Below are 6,248 nucleotides of genomic sequence, written 5' to 3'. Positions count from 1 at the left end.
TGCTCCGACTACTAAGTCAATTTTCTCTTGCAATCGCCATGCCGCCGTTCACAAAGAGATCTCCCCATTCACTTGTGACGAAGCACAATCCAAGTGCTAGACGCGAGCTCGCCCTTGGAAGGCCGCGTTCCAAGACATCCCGATGACACATTGGAACGACAACCGCTGTCGAACCATTCCCAATGTTGTGCCGATCGAGTTGGCACAGAGGCGACCAAACAGCCATCCACGACACCGTTTTTGGAGCTCGGCCAGATCGGCTCGGCCAGAACGGCTCGCCCAGATCGGCTCGGCCAGCATGGCTCGGCCAGAACGGCTCGGCCAGCATGGCTCGGCCAGAACGGCTCGCCCAGATCGGCTCGGCCAGCATGGCTCGGCCAGAACGGCTCGCCCAGATTGGCTCGCCCAGATCGGCTCGGCCAGAACGGCTCGGCCAGAACGGCTCGCCCAGATCGGCTCGGCCAGCATGGCTCGGCCAAAACGGCTCGGCCAGAATGGCTCGCCCAGATCGGCTCGGCCAGCATGGCTCGCCCAGCCTTGGTGAGAGTACTTGGAACCGTCAAGAACAAAGCCCAATCATACATGCAAACTCTGCTACTGCGCAAACATAGGTTGCAATTATAGAGAAATTGCAAGGCCGTCACAATGGCCCGATGCCAATGCTCCGACTACTAAGTCAATTTTCTCTTGCAATCGCCATGCCGCCGTTCACAAAGAGATCTCCCCATTCACTTGTGACGAAGCACAATCCAAGTGCTAGACGCGAGCTCGCCCTTGGAAGGCCGCGTTCCAAGACATCCCGATGACACATTGGAACGACAACCGCTGTCGAACCATTCCCAATGTTGTGCCGATCGAGTTGGCACAGAGGCGATCAAACAGCCATCCACGACACCGTTTTTGGAGCTCGGCCAGATCGGCTCGGCCAGAACGGCTCGCCCAGATCGGCTCGGCCAGCATGGCTCGGCCAGAACGGCTCGCCCAGATCGGCTCGGCCAGCATGGCTCGGCCACAACGGCTCGCCCAGATCGGCTCGGCCAGAACGGGTCGCCCAGATCGGCTCGGCCAGAATGGCTCGCCCAGATCGGCTCGGCCAGCATGGCTTGCCCAGAACGGCTCGGCAGGATCGGGTCGGCCAGAATGGCTCGCCCAGATCGGCTCGGCCAGCATGGCTCGGCCAGAACGGCTCGGCCAGATCGGGACGATGACTTGATGAACGGACTTAGAGATTCGACTTGGTGGGCCGACCTGGCGGGGTGACTTGATGAACGCACTTGAAGGGTCGACTTGGTGGGGTGACTCTATGAACGGACCTAAAGAGTTGACTTGGTGAGAGTACTTGGCGGGGTGACTCGATGAAAGGACTTAAAGAGTCGACTTGGTGAGAGTACTTGGTGGGGCGACTTGATGAACGCACTTGAAGAATCGACTTGGTTAGAGTACTTGGTGGGGCGACTTGATGAACGGACTCAAAGAGTCGACTTGGTGAGAGTACCTGGTGGCTCGACTTGATGAGCAGACTTAAAGAGTCAACTTGGTGAGAGTACTTGGCGGGGTGAACTGATGAACGAACATAAAGAGTCGGCTTGGTGGGAGTACTTGGTGGGCCGACCTGGTGGGGTGACTTTATGGACGGACTTAAAGAGTCGACTTGGTTAGATTACTTGTTCTGGTGACTTGATGAACGGACTTCGAGAGTCGACTTGGTGGGGTGACTTGATGAAAGGACTTAAAGGATCGACTTGGTGAGAGTACTTGGCGGGGCGACTTGATGAACGGACTTAAAGGGTCGACTTGGCGGGGTGACTTGATGAACGGACCTAAAGAGTTGACTTGGTGAGAGTACTTGGCGGGGTGAACTGATGAACGGACTTAAAGAGTCGACTTGGTGGGAGTACTTGGTGGGCCGACTTGATGAACGGACTTATAGAGTCGACTTGGTGAGAGTAGTTGTTCTGGTGACTTGATGAACGGACTTAAAGAGTCGGCTTGGCGGGGTGACTTGATGAAAGGACTTAAACAGTCGACTTGGTCGGGTGACTCGATGAACGAACTTAGAGGGTCGACTTTGCGGGGTGACTTGATGAACGGACCTAAAGAGTTGACTTGGTGAGAGTACTCGGTGGGGTGACCTGATGAACAGACTTAGAGAGTCGACTTGGTGAGAGTCCTTGGTGGGCCGACCTGGTTGGGTGACTTCGTGAACTGACTAAAAGAGTCGACTTGGTGGGGTGACTTGATGAACGGACTTCAAGGGTCGACTTGGCGAGGTGACTTGATGAACGGTCCTAAAGAGTTGACTTGGTGAGAGTACTTGGTGTGGTGACTTGATGAAAAGACTTAAAGAGTCGAATTGGTGAGAGTACTTGGTGGGGTGACTTGATGAACGCACTTGAAGGGTCGACTTGGTGGGGTGACTTTATGAACGGACCTAAAGAGTTGACCTGGTGAGAGTGCTTGGTGGGGTGACTTGATGAACATAGTAAAAGAGTCGACTTGGTGAGAGTAGTTGGTCGGGTGACTTGATGAACGCACTTGAAGAATCGACTTGGTTAGAGTACTTGGTGGGGTGACTTGATGAACAGACTTAAAGATTCGACTTGGTGGGCCGACCTGGCGGGGTGACTTGATGAACGGACTTAGAGAGTCGACTTGGTGAGAGTACTTGGTGGGCCGACCTGGCCGGGTGACTTGATGAACAAACTTAAAGAGTCGACTTGGTGAGAGTACTCGGTGGGCTGACCTGGTCACGTGACTTGATGAACGGACTTAAAGAGTCGACTTGGTGGGTCGACTTGGCCGGGTGACTTGATGAACGGACTTAAAGAGTCGACTTGGTGGGCCGACTTGGCCGGGTGACTTGATGAACGAACTTAAAGAGTCGGCTTGGTGGGTCGAAGTAGCGGGGTGACTTGGTGAGAGTACTTGCTGGGCTGACCTGGCAGGGTGACTTGATGAACGAACTTAGAGAGTCGACTTTGTTAGAGTACTTGGTGGGTCGAACTGGCGGGGTGACTTGATGAACGAACTTAAAGAGTCGACCCGGTGAGAGAACTTGGTGGGCCGAGCTGGCGGGGTGAATTGATGAACGAACCTAAAGAGTCGACTTTGTGAGAGTACTTGGTGGGCCGACCTGGCGGGGTGAGTTGATGACCGAACTTAAAGGGTCGACTCGGTGAGAGTACTTGGTGGGCCGACCTGGCGGGGCGACTTGATGAACGAACTTAAAGAGTCGACTTGGTGAGAGTACTCGGTGGGGTGCCTTGATGAACAAACCTAAAGAGTCGACCTGGTGAGAGTACTTGGTGGGCCGACCTGGCGGGGTGACTTGGTGAGCAAACTTAAAGAGTCGACTTGGTGAGAGTAGTTGGTGGGCTGACCTGGCGGGGTGACTTGATGAACGAACTTAAAGAGTCGACCTGGTGGGCCGACTTGGCAGAGTGACTTCATGAACGAACTTAAAGAGTCCACTTGGTGGGCCGACCTGGCGGGGTGACTTGATGAACGAACTTAAAGAGTCGACTTGGTGAGAGTAATTTGTGGGCTGACCTGGCGGGGTGACTTGATGAATGAACTTAAAGAGTCGACTTGGTGGGGTGACTTGATGAACGCACTTGAAGGGTCGACTTGGTGGGGTGACTCTATGAACGGACCTAAAGAGTTGACTTGGTGAGAGTACTTGGTGGGGTGACTCGATGAAAGGACTTAAAGAGTCGACTTGGTGAGAGTACTTGGTGGCTCGACTTTATGAGCAGACTTAAAGAGCCCACTTGGTGAGAGTGGGCCTAACGGGGCGATGTGGTGAGTGGGCCTAACGGGGCGAGTTGGTGGGGCGACTTGGCGAGTGGTATTAGAGAGCCGACGTGGTGAGGCGACTCGGCGAGTTGGTTCGTTGAGATGACATGGTGAGCTGACTTGGCGAGTCGACCCGGCGAGCGAACTTAAAGAGTGGACTTGGCAACGTACTCGAGTCGACTTGGTGAGGCGACCCGGCGAGCGGGCTCAAAGAGTCAACATGGTGAGGCGACTCATGGTGAGGAGCTATCCTTGAGGCGACTTGGTGGGCCTACTTGATTAGTCGACTTGGTGAGCCGACCTGACGAGCTGACACGGTGAGCGGGCTTGAAGAGGCGACGACTTGGTGGGGTAACTCGGCAAGCCAAATTATCGAGGCGAGATGGTGAGTCGACTTGGTGAGCTGACTTGGTGAGCGCACTTAAAGAGTCAACTTCGTGAGGTGACTCGGCGAGTTAGCCCGCTGATGCGACTTGGGCGGGCCGACCTGGCGAACGAACTTAAAGAGGCGACTTGGGCGGGCTGACCTGGCGAGCGAACTTAAAGAGTTGACTTGGCAACGTACTTGAACAACCGACTTGGCGAGCTGACACGGTGAGTGGGCTTAGAGAAGCAACTCGGCGGGGCGACTTGATGAACGGACTTAAAGGGTCGACTTGGCGGGGTGACTTGATGAACGGACCTAAAGAGTTGACTTGGTGAGAGTACTTGGCGGGGTGAACTGATGAACGGACTTAAAGAGTCGACTTGGTGGGAGTACTTGGTGGGCCGACTTGATGAACGGACTTATAGAGTCGACTTGGTGAGAGTAGTTGTTCTGGTGACTTGATGAACGAAATTAAAGAGTCGGCTTGGCGGGGTGACTTGATGAAAGGACTTAAACAGTCGACTTGGTCGGGTGATTCGATGAACGAACTTAGAGGGTCGACTTTGCGGGGTGACTTGATGAACGGACCTAAAGAGTTGACTTGGTGAGAGTACTTGGTTGGGTGACTCGATGAAACGACTTAAAGAGTCGACTTGGTGAGAGTACTTGGTGGCTCGACTTTATGAGCAGACTTAAAGAGTCCACTTGGTGAGAGTGGGCCTAACGGGGCGATGTGGTGAGTGGGCCTAACGGGGCGAGTTGGTGGGGCGACTTGGCGAGTGGTATTAGAGAGCCGACGTGGTGAGGCGGCTCGGCGAGTTGGTTCGTTGAGATGACATGGTGAGCTGACTTGGCGAGTCGACCTGGCGAGCGAACTTAAAGAGTCGACTTGGCAACGTACTCGAGTCGACTTGGTGAGGCGACCCGGCGAGCGGGCTCAAAGAGTCAACATGGTGAGGCGACTCATTGAGTCAACATGGTGAGGAGCTATCCTTGAGGCGACTTGGTGGGCCTACTTGATTAGTCGACTTGGTGAGCCGACCTGACGAGCTGACACGGTGAGCGGGCTTAAAGAGGCGACGACTTGGTGGGGTAACTCGGCAAGCCAACTTATCGAGGCGAGATGGTGAGTCGACTTGGTGAGCTGACTTGGTGAGCGCACTTAAAGAGTCAACTTCGTGAGGTGACTCGGCGAGTTAGCCCGTTGATGCGACTTGGGCGGGCCGACCTGGCGAACGAACTTAAAGAGGCGACTTGGGCGGGCTGACCTGGCGAGCGAACTTAAAGAGTTGACTTGGCAACGTACTTGAACAACCGACTTGGTGAGCTGACATGGTGAGTGGGCTCCGCTGATGCGACTTGGGCGGGCCGACCTGGCGAACGAACTTAAAGAGGCGACTTGGGCGGGCTGACCTGGTGAGCGAACTTAAAGAGTTGACTTGGTGAGCTGACATGGTCAGTGGGCTTAGAGAAGCAACTCGGCGGGGCGACTTGGCGAGCACACCTGCTGGGGCAAGGTGGTAAAACGACTAGGTGATTCGACATGGTGAGCTGACTTAGGGAGCTGACTTGGTGAGCGAACTTAAGGGGTCAACTTGGTGAGGCAACCTGAATAGTCGACTCGGTGAGGTGGCTTGGGGAGCCGACATGGTGAGCGGTCTTAAAGAAGAGGCGACCTGGTGGGGCAACCTGGTGAGGCGAGATGGTAAGTCATCTTGGTGAGCCGTCTTGACGAGCTGTGAGTGGACTTAAAGAGTCAATTCTTGATTTGGCAAAGACCACATGGTTAGATGACTTGGTGAGCCGACCTGGCCAGAAAAATTGGCAAGCAAACTTATAGAATCGACTTGCTGTCCCCAGCCAGGATCGCACGCCTGGGTCGACCCAACTTGGGTCACCCGACTAGGTCAACCCATCTCCGTCGCCCCAGCCTCGGGCGACCCGACTGGGTCGACGAGGGGAAAAAAAAAAAAAAAAAACAAAAAAAATCATGAGAGGCCCTGTACAGCGAAAAGCGCTAAATTTTGGGCATTACAAAAAAAAAAAACAAGTTACCCGCTTTTGGATCACGCACAAGTTTCAGTTC

The sequence above is a fragment of the Cupressus sempervirens genome, chromosome 7 (assembly GCF_028749045.1).
Source record: "Cupressus sempervirens isolate cs-2001-9-10 chromosome 7, ASM2874904v1, whole genome shotgun sequence".
NCBI lineage: Eukaryota > Viridiplantae > Streptophyta > Pinopsida > Cupressales > Cupressaceae > Cupressus > Cupressus sempervirens.
The sequence above is the reverse complement of the archived record's forward strand: the minus strand, read 5'-3'. Positions refer to the sequence as shown.